Source organism: Elephas maximus, chromosome 12, assembly GCF_024166365.1.
Source record: "Elephas maximus indicus isolate mEleMax1 chromosome 12, mEleMax1 primary haplotype, whole genome shotgun sequence".
In the NCBI taxonomy this organism is placed as follows: Eukaryota; Metazoa; Chordata; class Mammalia; order Proboscidea; family Elephantidae; genus Elephas; species Elephas maximus.
The window spans coordinates 99508275-99522112 of NC_064830.1; the positions used below are offsets into that span (position 1 = coordinate 99508275).

At 39.1% G+C, this 13838-nt stretch overlaps 1 pseudogene; it reads right to left on the reverse strand.

Annotated features, from left to right (window-relative positions):
* Nucleotides 1-587: 587 nt before the first annotated feature.
* LOC126086619 (cytochrome P450 3A8-like) overlaps nt 588-13838 on the reverse strand; it is a 36311-nt pseudogene continuing 23060 nt past the window's right edge.

The following is a 13838-nucleotide window of genomic DNA, read 5'->3' on the forward strand; positions in this document are numbered from 1 at the left end:
ATTCTAAGGAGCATTCTGGCTGTATTTTTTCCAAGACAGATTTGTTCATTCTTTTGGCAGTCCATGGCATATTCATTGTTCTTCACCAACACCATAATTCAAAGGTGTCAATTTTTCTTCCATCTTCCTTATTCATTGTCCAGCTTTTGCATGCATATGAAGTGACTGAAAACACCATGGCTTTGGTCAGGAGTCCCTTAGTCTTCAGGGTGACATCTTTGCTTTTCAACACTTTAAAGAGGTCTTTTGCAGTAGATTTGCTGAATGCAATGCATCCTTTGATTTCTTTACCGTTGTTTCCATGGGCATTTATTGTGGATTCAAGTAAAATGAAATCCTTGATAACTTCAATTTTTCTTTGTTTATCAGGATGTGGCTTATAAATCCAGTTGTGAGGATTATAAGAATCATGTAAGCTGAATTTACACATCTGGTACTGATTTAATCACCATCTTAATATTACAAAATGTGTATAGCACTCTGTGTGGACACTAAGAAAGCTAAAGGAATGGACAGAATCCATATCATTCATAAAGGACAATAGGATGTGCCGATCTTTATTTCCAGGATTTATTCATAGAGTCAGTAGAGGTCTCTGGTTATCTGGAAAACAACTTCCTTGAAGAACAAAGCTGAAGTCCTTAGGGAAAGTCAGGATCCACCTGCATTACCATTTCTTGACTCAAGCATTATAACGACAGGTACTTCTGGTGCAATAATTGCTCCCTTGTCTAATTTTAAGGGGATCTGCAACAGTGAAGCAGGCACACTGAGAACCAATAAACAAAGCATCAGCAAACAACAAAAGCAAAGCAGACAAGGTAAGGACAACACTGCTGTACAAACATAAACACTACTTTTACCATCATATATCTTTTCTTTGTACCTATTATATATGCTGTTCTAAGACTACACAGTGAAAGTATAAGCTGTTAAAATTTACACTAGATTCTTAGGTATTATTTCAAATTATTCTTGAAAAGCCATATAAAGTTAATTTTGTGTATGCTGAAACTTTCAAGGTAATCATAAAAAAAGCGTTAAACACTTTAATTGTGCAGGCAGTCCCTGACTTCCAAAGAGTTCAGTCACACCTCCTCATTGAACCTAGTTTAATGATGAGAAGACGGCTTCAGGGGCATTATGCTTTTGTTTTCTAACGTCTCCTTGAACTCCCAAATGTAAATTATGAACTTCTAATGATGTACAGTCTTCTCACTGTCAATCTAGCATTGACACTACCAACACTGTAAAATTCTGATCTTCGTTGACTAAACCGCAAGCAAATTGTGGTGCAATGTGAGTAGTGCTGACCCTTCACTGGTAGATAGCCAGGGAGGATACTCCCTCCACCCCAAATGTGCCACAGGTCTGCTTTCTCTCAGGTCTGAGTCCCCTGTTTGAACACACTCCAGGACTGCTACTCAGCTGCCCTAAAGGCACAAATAAGAAGAAAGCCATCTCAACCTCCCCAAGTCAGAGTTATTATTTGATTGCCAAAAGAGTCCAGGGTGTCTGGAGCAGGGATCAAGGAAAGGGACATGAAGTATTCAGGATGGTCCTGGATTGTGGTAGTACTTTACTTCTGGGAGAAAAGCTTTGTTTGAATCAGTGCTTCTCAACCTTGAGCACACAGGAACATCAAAGGGTGAACTTTTAAAGCCACATCAGGCTAATGGTATTAGAATTTCTGAGATGTACCAAGTATCAGGAATTTTTAAGCTCCCTGGTGATTTTAATGTACAATTGGTGGTCAAGAACCACTGTCACAAGGGAGATTCTGTAAGTTCTGTTGGAGAAGAGCATCATTCAAAAGTAAGGACAGGGGCCATTACTGGGCTACATGATTACACACAATACTTCTCCATCTCTCCAACTGCCTTGAAAAATAATTTAAAACTTTGCTCTAGTTTAAATGGACTTCATTTAATCCTATCACATTTATCTGCATTGACTGTAAGTCATCTTTATAGATTGGTCTTTATAAAGCCACCCACATAGAACTCCAGAACTGAAAAGCCATGAAAGATCATAGATGGTTTCAAATAGATTCTATGGCCAATAGAACAACTTATTAAAACACGAATGAGTACATTTTTTCTATACAAACCCCTCTCCTTAAAACACTCCCAATAAAATGTTATTTACGAAGAAAATGTACTCTCTAACCTGTGTTTTTTAACCTGTGTTTCTTCACAAGGTTTGATGGAGAACTCCTGCATAATTCTGACGACAGCAAGTTTCATGTTCATTAGAGCAAACCTCATGCCAATGCAATTTCGAGGTCCACTTCCAAATGGCATGTATAAGTAAGGATCTATGTTGTCCTTGTTCTCCTTACTGAACCTGGTTCCACAATAGTAGATGAAAACAAGTTAATGAAGCATAAAAATCACAAAAGCTGTATGTTTGGGGTTCTCACTTATAACCCTCAGCCAATAGTATATACAAGATACATTCACGGACTAGACACTGAAATCCTACTATGGTTTTTTTTGTTTTTGTGTTGTTTTTTTTGTTTGTTTGTGTGGACTTTTTTTTTTTTTTGCTATGAGTATTATAAGCTACAGATTCTTTCCATTCCCCTTATGCTATTGGACCTTACAGTCTTGTTGAGGAGATGAGATGAATGCTGTTTAAAAGAAAATGTATCTTTAAACACTACAATTCCACTAAGGTGGTGAGATTCTAACACTATGAAAAGCACTTGGGAAATATGACTCATTGAAGGCAAAGTAGGTTCCTGACTTAGCTCACACTTGTGTTGGTCATATTCTCATTCAGAGAGGAAGCAGGAGGAAAAGGTCCCCACTATTTATTATTTTTCCTTTCCCTCCTTCTTTACTCCCCTCTTGTCTTCTCTCCTCTTTTTTTTTTTTTTTTTTTCCTTCACTTCATTCCTCCTCCTTTTCTGGTTTTTCTTCTCCTCCTTTTCCACCTTTTCTTTTCCTTCTCCTACTTTCCATCTCTCTCTCCTCCACCTCCTTCTCCTCTTCCTTGCCCTCCTCCTCCTCCTCTTCTTCTTCTCTCTTTCCCTTTCTCTCCCTCTCTCATAGAATATAATAGTTAAAGCAATAATTTACACAAAAATGTGATGCTACTCTACTATAGTATAATCACTAATTTCCTTCTCTACCTGCTCTACTAGGCTATAAATTCTTTGAAGGTTAGACCAAATTTAATTCATATTTGATTCCTAAATATTTTATTATAATAATGAAAACCATATTGATTGGAGAAAATGAAAATGGTATTGTAGTTATGAATTTTTTCAATAGTCCTCATATTTTAGAGCACATTCTAAAATAGTTACAGGTTAAATAATGTGATGTGGTTCAAAACAATATGGGAATAGAGGGTAGTGGTGGCAAGTGTATAGTGGCAGCAGCCATGGGTTGATGGTTTATAGGGCTGGTAATGGGTGCATGGAGACACATTAATAGTATCTATAAAAAAAAAAATGGCCATATGTCAAAAAAAGTAATGCACAGGTTTTTTTTAATATTTAAAGGTCTCACTGTCTGGTCCAGTCCATAACACATGGTAAGCACTTAATATCTGTTTGATTATTGAATTAATCAGAGACAAGCACAGCCAGTGGTCTCTGGTTTTCTGATCATGAAGCTATAGTGGGTGAAACTGTGGAGCTTAGAAGAACCATAGAAGCCCTCTGGTCCAGGAAACAGAGGACTTAGTCAACTTAGATTTACCCTTTCTACAAGTCCTTTCAGGGATGAAGACTTCCACGCTCTCAAAAAAAATCAAATTAGTAAATGCTTCCTAAAGTTGATGGTAAATTTAGGGAGCTAAAGACAGCAGCACAGAAAAACTAGAAAGAAAAAAAAATTATACAAATAAAATAAGAAAGTGCTTAAATAAATTATGGTTTATGCATACAACCATCAAAAATTATGATACACTTACATGTATGGCAACATAGGATACTGTTTATAGTATGCTATTAAATGAAGAAAACAGTTCAAAACCAAATAAAATATACTATTCTAACTTTTAAAAATCTATATATGCATAGTAAGGAAACCCTGGTGATGTAGTGGTTAACAGCAACAGCTGCTAAAACAACAGTCAGCAGTTCAAATCCACAAGGCACCACTTCAAAACCCTACAGGGAAGTTCTGCTCTGTCCTATAGGGTCCTATGAGTCAGAATCAACTTGACAGCAGTGGGTTATATGTATAGAAAAACATACAAGCACATACATCACATTATTAAAAAAAAGGATTATCTAAATATGTTGAGACTATGGATGCATATTCTTTTTTCCAGTCTGTGTTGTGCAAAATTTTGACAAAAAACAACGATCATTTTTGTAATAAGAACAAAGCTCCTGAAAATAGAAAGATATATGGGCAAATGTTTGCACAGTCACAGGTTTGTCATCTACATTATGAGGTGTCAGAATGTGCTCAAACCAGGAGGCAGGGTGAAGATGGTGAAGTAGTCTGACCCCTCCTGTGGTCCCTTTTATAACAAAGTCCCAAAAAAACAAGTGAATTGATTATATGTGACAATCTAGGGGCCCCAAACACAGCAAAGTTGAGGAATCAGACTGAGCAGCAAAGGGAGGGAGAGATGGTTCAGAAGCAGCAAGGAGTTGCCAGACACAACCCAGCAGGAACCAGAACCCTGCAGGCTGGATAGGCTCATGGGAGTGGTGAGGCAAGCAGGGGTGCTCGGACACGTTTTACACATCGGGAGAGACCAAGTGGCAGAGAGCCTGCTCAGCCCTCCAGAACCAGTGAAAAAAGGTTCTCAATCAGCAAAAGGTAAATATATCTGTCTAACCTACCTCGTGGATAGAAAAACATCCCCCTTGGGAAAAGTGTCTCTCCCATTTACCTGCCCCCTCCCTGCTCTGCACCAGGTACCAGGCTGGCTTCAGTGATTTCCACGTCCCCTGGGCCAGAAGTAGGACTGGTTATGTACCCTGAGCTGTTCTCCCAGCCTTGGAGAGGGAACAAACTAACAAACAGGAAAAAATAATCTGCCAGCTTCCCTAAGCCGAGAACTCAGGGCAAGCACAGCTCCTTTGCCCTGACATAGAGAAAGGTGGTCCACAGACTCTGAGTGCCCATTTCAACAGTGTAGGCCCTCATTTGCACAGTACAACAGGGTATATACCTGCAGCCTAACTTCAACTGTAATGGCTATATGGTGGGGTGGCAAGTTAGTGATATAGACACCATTCTGCCCGTTTAGCAGGGTCCTCACCTACCCACATCAGGGGACCTGAGGACTGGTGCACCCATGCCATCTAGCCACCCATGACTGGGGTCCAAGAATAAGTGGTGCCTCCCAGTCCTTACAGCCAACAGCATTGGATGCCCACAATCCAGCTGCAAAATCCACCCACCTGTGCACTCTAGGCAACAGGGACATGCTCTCCTCCCAGACACTCAGAGGCAGCCATCATTCCCCTGCCTTGCTCAGCGTGTGACCTCCTAGTGCAGCTAGATACCTGTTCCTACTACCAATCACCCTTGCCTGTCTACAACTGTAGATGAGACTTGGTTACTGACCACCTGGACACCTGAGCTGAATCCATACAAGTAAATGGACTATTGACATCACATACCTAGTAACAGATCTAACCACCTGGTGACGAGGCGTTAGAGCTTCAAAGGCACCAATACTCGAACTAGCTCACTCGAGCAGTCTATTTGGACATATCAAAAGAAAACAAGAAGCTAGGACACAGTAAGCAAACATAAAATGAATAAATACAATAACTTATTGATGGCTCGGACACAACAGTCAATATCAAATCACATAAAGAGGCAGACCATGATGGCTCCAGCAAGCTCCCAAAACAAAGAATCAAGAAATCTTCCAGGGGAAGATAATTTCCTGGAATTACTGGAGGTAGAATACAAACAATTAGTATACAGAACTCTTCATGAGATCAGGAAGGAGATTAGGCAAAATGCAGAACAAGCCAAGGAACAAACAAAACAATAGAGGAACTTAAGAAGATTATAGAAGAGCATAATGACAAATTTAACAGGCTGCAAGAATCCATAGAGAGATATCAAACAGAAACTCAGAAGATTAACAATAAAATTTAAGAATTAGACAAGTCAATAGAAAGTCATAGGAGCAGAATTGAGGCAATGGTAGTCAGAATTATTGAGACTGAGGATAAAGCACTTGATGCCAACTTATTTGATGAAAAATCAGATAAAAGAATTTTAAAAAATGAAGAAACTCTAAGATTTATGTGGGACCCTATCAAGAGGAATAACCTACAAGTGATTGGAGTACCAGAACAGGAGGGAATAACAGAAAATTGTTGAAGATTTGTTGGCAGAAAACTTCCCTGATATCATGAAAGATGAGAAGATATCTATCCAAGATGCTCATCAAATCCCATATAAGGTAGATCCCGAAAGAAATTCACCAAGATGTATTATAATGAAACTTGCCAAAACCAAAGATAAAGAGAATTTTAAGGGCGTCTAGGTATAAACATCAGTCTCTGGAGAAGGATATCACACTTGGCAAAGTACAGGGTCAGCAGAAAAGAGGAAGACCCTCAACAAGGTGGACTGACACAGTGGCTGCAACAATGGCCTCAAGCATAACAATGATTGTAAGGATGGCACAGGACCAGGCAGTGTTTTGTGCTGTTGTGCATAGGGTCACTATGAGTGGGAACCAACTCAATGGCGCCTAAAAACAACAACAGGCATAAATAAAAAGTCACCTACAAAGGAGTCAATAAGACTAAGCTCAGTCCAGTCATCAGAAACCATGCAGGCAAGAAGGCAATGGAATAATATATATAAAGCCTTGAAGGAAAAAAACTGCCAACCAAGAATTATATATCCAGCAAAACTCTCTCAAATACAATGGTGAAATTAGGGCATTTCCAGATAAACAGAAGTTTAAGGAATTTGCAAAAACCAAACCAAAATTTCAAGAAATACTAAAGGGAGTCCCCCAATTAGAAAATCGATAACATCAGATAACAACCCAAGATTAGAACACAGGACAGAGTAAACAGGTATCAACACAGATAGAGAAGCCACAAAAATAAATCAAAGCTAAAATACTGAAAATAGGGAAACAGAAATGTCAATATATAAAAGATGACAACACTGAAACAAAAAAGAGGGACTAAAAAATGCAGTAATAGATCTTTCATATGGAGAAGTCAAGGCGATATAAAGAAATAAAATATTGGTTTAAACTTAGAAAAATAAGGGTAAATATCAAGGTAACCACAAAGGGAACTAACAATCTTACACATCAAAATAAAAAGCAGGAAAAACATAAAGTCTCAGCAAATACAAAATAGGTAAGAAAGAAAAATATGAAAAGGAAAATACCTAAAGAAAAACGACTCCACACAGAAAATTAAATGGAACAAAGAAACTGTCCACAACAAACAAAAAAATACATCAAAATGACAGCACTAAACTCATACCTATCAATAATTACACTGAATGTAAAGGGACTAAATGCACCAATAAAGAGAGAGTGGCAGAATGGATTTAAAAAAACACCATCCGTCTATACGTTGCCTATAAGAGACACGCTTTAGACTTAAAGACACAAACAAACTAAAACTCAAACGATGGGAAAAAAATGTATCAAGAAAACAATAATCAAAAAAGAGCAGGCATTGCAGTATTAATCTCGAACAAAACAGACTTTAAAATAAAATCCACCACAAAGGGAGGGCACTATATAATGATTAAAGGGTCAATACACCAGGAGCACATAACCATAATAAATATTTATGCAGCCAATGACAGGGGTCCAAAATACATAAACTCTAACAGCATTGAAAAGAGAGATGGACAGCTCCACAATAATAGTAGGAGACTTCAACACACCACTTTCAGGACAGGACGGAACATTCAGAAAGCAGCTCAATAAAGATACGGAAGACCTAAATGCCACAATCAACCAACTTGATCTTATAGACATATATAGAATACTCCAACCAACAGCAGCCTACTATTCTTTCTCTTCCAACGCACACGGAACATTCTCCAGAATAGACCACTTAACCAAAAAGAAAACGAAACCCGTTGCCGTCAAGTCAATTCTGACTCAGCAACCACATCGGACAGAGCAGAGCTCTCCCACAGGGCTTCCAAGGAGCACCTGGCAGATGCGAACTGCTGACCTTTTGGTTAGCAGCCGTAGCACTTAACCACTATGCCACGAGGGTTTCCGTAGACCGTTACTACGCCATAAAGCAAGCCTTAACAGAATCCAAAGCATTGAAATATTACAAAGCATCTTTTCTGACCATAAAGCCATAAAAGTAGAAATCAAAAACAGAAAAGGCAAGGAAAAAAAAACAAACACATGGAAACTGAACAACACCATGCTCAAAAACTACTGGGTTATAGATGAAATTAAGGACGGAATAAAGAAATTCATAGACTCAAATGAGAATGGAAACACATCCTACCAGAACCTTTGAAACACAGCAAAAGCAGCACTCAGAGATCAATTGACAGCAATAGATGCACACATCCAAAAAGAAGAAAGTGCCAAAATCAAGGAATTATCCCTACAATTCAAACAAATAGGAAGAAAGCAGCCAAAGTAGCCCTCAGGAACCAGAAGAAAGCAAATAATACAAATCAGAGCAGAATTAAATGAAATAGAGAACAGAAAAACAATTCAAAGGGTTAACAAGACCAAAAGCTGGTTCTTTGAAAAGATCAACGAAATTGATAAGCCATTGGCCAAACTGACAGAAGAAAAACAGGAGAACCAAATAACCAGAATAAGAAATGAGATACGTGATATCCCAACAGACTCAACTGAAATTAAAAGAATCATAACAGAATACTATGAAAAATTTTACTCAGAAATTTGAAAACCTAGAGGAAATGGACAAATTTCTAGAAACAAACTAATACAAACAGAGGTAGAAAAACTAAACAAAACTATAACAAAAGAAGACATTTAGAAGGTAATTTAAAAACTCCCCCCCCCCCCAAAAAAAAATGTCCTGGCCCTAATGGGCTTCACTGGAGAATTCTACCTAAGTTTCAGAGAAGAGTTACCACCACTACTACTAAAGGTTATTTCAGAGAATAGAAAAGAATGAAATACTCCCAAACTCATTCTATGAAGCCAGCATAACGCTGATATCAAAACTAGGTAAAGACACCACTAAAAAGAGAAAATTACAGACCAATATTCCTCATGAACATAGACGTGAAAATCCTCAACAAAATTCTAGCCAATGGAATTCGAGGACATATCAAAAATGATAATAATTCACCATGACCAAGTGGGATTCATAGCAGGTATGCAGGGATGATTCAACATTTGAAAAACAATTAATGTAATCCATCACATATGTAAAACAAAGGACAAGAACCACATAATCTTATCAGTTAATGCAGAAAAGGCATTTGACAAAGTCTAACACCCATTCATGATAAAAACTCTCAGCCAAATAGGAATAGAAAGGAAATTCCTCCACATAATAAAAGGCATTTATACAAAACCAACAGCCAATATCATCCTAAATGGAGAGAGTCTGAAGGCATTCCTCTTGAGAACAGGAACCAGTCAAGGATGCCTTTTATCACCACTCTTATTCTGGCTGGAGGTCCTAGCCAGAGCAATTAGGCTAGAAAAAGAAATAAAGGACACCCAAATTGGTAAGGAAGAAGTAAAAGTATCTCTATTTTCAGGTAATATGATCTTATACACAGAAAACCCTAAAGAATCCACAAGAAAACTACTGGAACTAATAGAAGAGTTCAGCAAAGTATCAGAATACTAGATATACATAGAAAAATCAGTTGGATTCCTATACAGCGACAAAGAGAACTTCGAAGATGCAATCACCAAATCAATACCATTCACAGTAGCCCCCAAGAAGATAAAATACCTAGGAATAAATCTAAGCTGAGACATAAAAGACCTATACAAAGAAAACTACAAAACACTTCTGCAAGAAACCAAGAGACCTACATAAGTGGAAAAACATACCTTACTCATGGATAGGAAGACTCAACATTGTGAAAATGTCAGTTCTACCCAAAGCAATCTACAGATATAACGCAATCCTGATCCAAATTCCAATGGCATTTTTTAATGAGATGAAGAAACAAATCACCAACTTCATATGGAATGGGAAGAGGTCCTGGATAAGTAAAGCATTACTGAAGAAGAACAACAAAGTGGGAGGCCTCATACTACCTGATTTTAGAACCTACTTTACCACCACAGTAGTCAAAGCAACCTGGTACTGGTACAACAAATACATAGACCAATGGAGCAGAATTGAGAATCCAGGCTTAGCAGCTGATATTTGACAAAAGCCCAAAGTCCATTAAATGGGGAAAAGACAGTCTCTTTAACAAATGGTGCTGGCATAATTGGATACCCATCTGCAAAAAAATGGAACAAGACCCATACCTCACACCATGCACAAAAACTAACTCGAAATGGATCAAAGACCGAAATATAAAGTCTAAAACAATAAATATCATGGAACAAAAAGCAGGGACAACTCTAGGAGCCTTAATACATGGCACAAACAGAATACAAAACGTTAATAACAATGCACAAACCAGAAGAGAAACTAGATAACTGGGAGCTCCTAAAAATCAAACACTTATGCTCATCAAAATATTTCACCAAAAGAGTAAACAGACAACCTACAGACTGGAAAAAAAAAATTTTGGCTATGACAAAGCAGATCAGGGTCTAATCTCTAAAATCTACAAAATTTTGCAAAACCTCAACAACAAAAAGACAACCCAATTTAAAAAAGGGCAAAGAATATGAACAGGTACTTCACCAAAGAAGACATTCAGGCAGCTAACAGATGCATGAGGAAATGTTCACGATCATTACCCATTAGAAAAATGCAAATCAAAACTACAGTGAGATACTATCTCACCCCAACAAGGCTGGCATTAATCCCAAAACACAAAATAATAAATGTTGGAGAGGCTGTGGAGAGACTGGAACTGCTGGTGGGAATGTAAAATGTAAAATAGTACAGCCACTTTGGAAGTCGATCTGGCACTTCCTTAAAAAGCTGGAAATAGAACTACCATACAATCCAGCAATCCCACTCCTTGGAATATATCCTGGAGAAATAAGAGCCATCACATGAATAGATATATGCACACCCATGTTCACTGCAGCACTGTTCACAGTAGCAAAAAATGGAAACAAGAGAGGAACAGATAAACAAATTATGGTATATTCACACAATGGAATACTCCACAACGAAAGAACAATGGTGAATCTGCAAAACATAACATGGGTGAACCTGGAAGGCACTATGCTGAGTGAAATTAATGACAAATATTTTATGAGACCACTATTATAAGAACTCAAGAAAAGGTTTAAACGCAGAAAACATTCTTTGATGGTTACAAGGATAGAGAGGGAAGGGAATGGGGTATTCACTAATTAGATTAAAAAAAAGAAAAACCACTGCCATAGAGCTGATTCCAACTCATAGCAACCCTACAGGACACAGTAGAACTGCCCCATAGAGTTTCCAATGAGTGCCTGGCAGATTGGAATTAGATAGTAGGTAAGAATTATCTTAAGTGAAGGGAAGGACAATACACAATACAGGGAAAGTCAGCACAACTGGACTAAACCAAAAGCTAAGAAGTTTCCTGACTACAACCACTTTGAGGGACAGGGTAGCAGGGGCAGGAGTCTGGGGGCCATGGTTTGTGGGGACATCTAGGTCAAATGGCATAACAAAGTTTATTAAGAAAATGTTCTGCATCCCACTTTGGCGAGTGGAATCTGAGGTCTTGAGAGCTAGCAAGCAGGCATCTAAGGTGCGTCAACTGGTCCCTACCCACATGGAGCAAAGGAGAATGACAAACACCAAGGACATAAGGAAAATAGGAGCCCAAGAGACAGAAAGGGCCATATAAACCAGAGACTCCATCAGCCTGAGACGAGAAGAGCCAGATGGTGCCCGGCTACCACCAATGACGGCCCTGACAGGTAATGTAACAAAGAGTTCCTGATGGAGCAGGAGAAAAGTGGGGTACAGAGCACAAATTCCAGTAAAAAGACCAAACTTAATGGTCTGACTGAGACTGAAGGGACCCCGGAATACTTGGCCTCCAGACTCTCTGTTAGGCCAAAACTAAAACCATTCCTAACGCCAACCCTCCAGACAAAGATTAGAATGGCCATGAGATTTGAAGTGATACTCCTGAGGAGTCAGCTTCTAGGCTCAAGTAGATACATGAACCTAGATGGGCAGCTCCTGTCGGAAGGCAAGATGGGAGGGCAAAGGGAGATGGGAGCTGGTTGGGTGGACACAAGAGATCCGGGGTAGAAAGGAGGAGTGTGCTGTCACATTATAGGGAGAGCAACTAGGGTCACATAACAATGTGTGTATAAATTTTTCTATGAGAAACTAACGTGAACTCTAAACTTTCACTAAAAGCACAATTTAAAAAAAAAAGGAATGTGCTTAAACCAGCTTGAATTAGATGAGGTTCCCTTTCCCAGGGGTCCTGTACCTTTTGTGAAGGAACTTCTCAGGCTCTGGCCAGTGTTCTGGATCTCAATGAAGAACAAAGATTGGCACCATCACCACTGTCCCTTTGGGAATGATCACTCCATTGATTTCAACATCTTTCGTACAAAGCCTCTCAAGTCTGCCAGCGACTGGGAATAATTTGAGTGCCTCAGTCACCACCATGTCAAGATACTCCATCTGCAACATGGCATCATCATAAGTGGGAGGTGCCTGGGAAAAAAAAAAACAGAGTTCAAAAAGTTGAGACTCAACTCCAACTAGGAAGTACTACTGAAGTGTTAGAAACTCCAAAGAGTATCTTACATTGGTAAAGGACCTTGTTGTTGTTGTTAGGTGCCGTTGAGTTGGTTCCAACTCATGGCGACCCTACGCACAACAGAACGAAACACTGCCCGGTCCGGAGCCATCCTTACATTCGTTGTTATGCTTGAGCTCACTGTTGTAGCCACTGTGTCAATCCACCTCTTTGAGGGTCTTCCTCTTTTCCGCTGACCCTGTACTCTGCCAAGCATGATGTCCTTCTCTAGGGTCTGATCCCTCCTGACAACATGTCCAAAGTACATAAGACGCAGTCTCGCCATCCTTGCCTCTAAGGAGCATTCTGGCCGCACTTCTTCCAAGACTGATTTGTTCATTCTTTTGGCAGTCCATGGTATATTTCAATATTCTTCACCAACCCCACAATTCGAAGGTGTCAACTCTTCTTCAGTTTTCCTTATTCATTGTCCAGCTTTCACATGCATATAATGTGATTGAAAATACCATGGCTTCGGTCAGGGCGACATCTTTGCTCTTCAACACTTTGAAGACGTCCTTTCCAGCAGATTTGCCCAATGCAATGCATCTTTTGATTTCTTGACTGCTGCTTCCATGAATGTTGATTGTGGATCCAAGTAAAATGAAATCCTTAACAACTTCAATCTTTTCTCTGTTTATCATGATGCTGCTCATTGGTCCAGTTGTGAGGATTTTTGTTTTATGTTGAGGTGTAATCCTACTGAAGGCTGTGGTCTTTGATCTTCATTAGTAAGTGCTTCAAGTCTTCTTCACTTTCAGCAAGCAAGGTTGTGTCATCAGCATAACGCAGGTTGTTAAGGAGTCTTCCTCCAATCCTGATGCCCCATTCTTCATATAGTCCAGCTTCTCGGATTATTTGCTCAGCATACAGATTAAATACGTAAGGTGAAAGAATACAACCCTGACGCACACCTTTCCTGACTTTAAACCAATCAGTATTCCCTTGTTCTGTCCGAACAACTGCCTCTTGATCTACGTAAAGGTTCCTCAAGAGCACAACTGTGTTCTT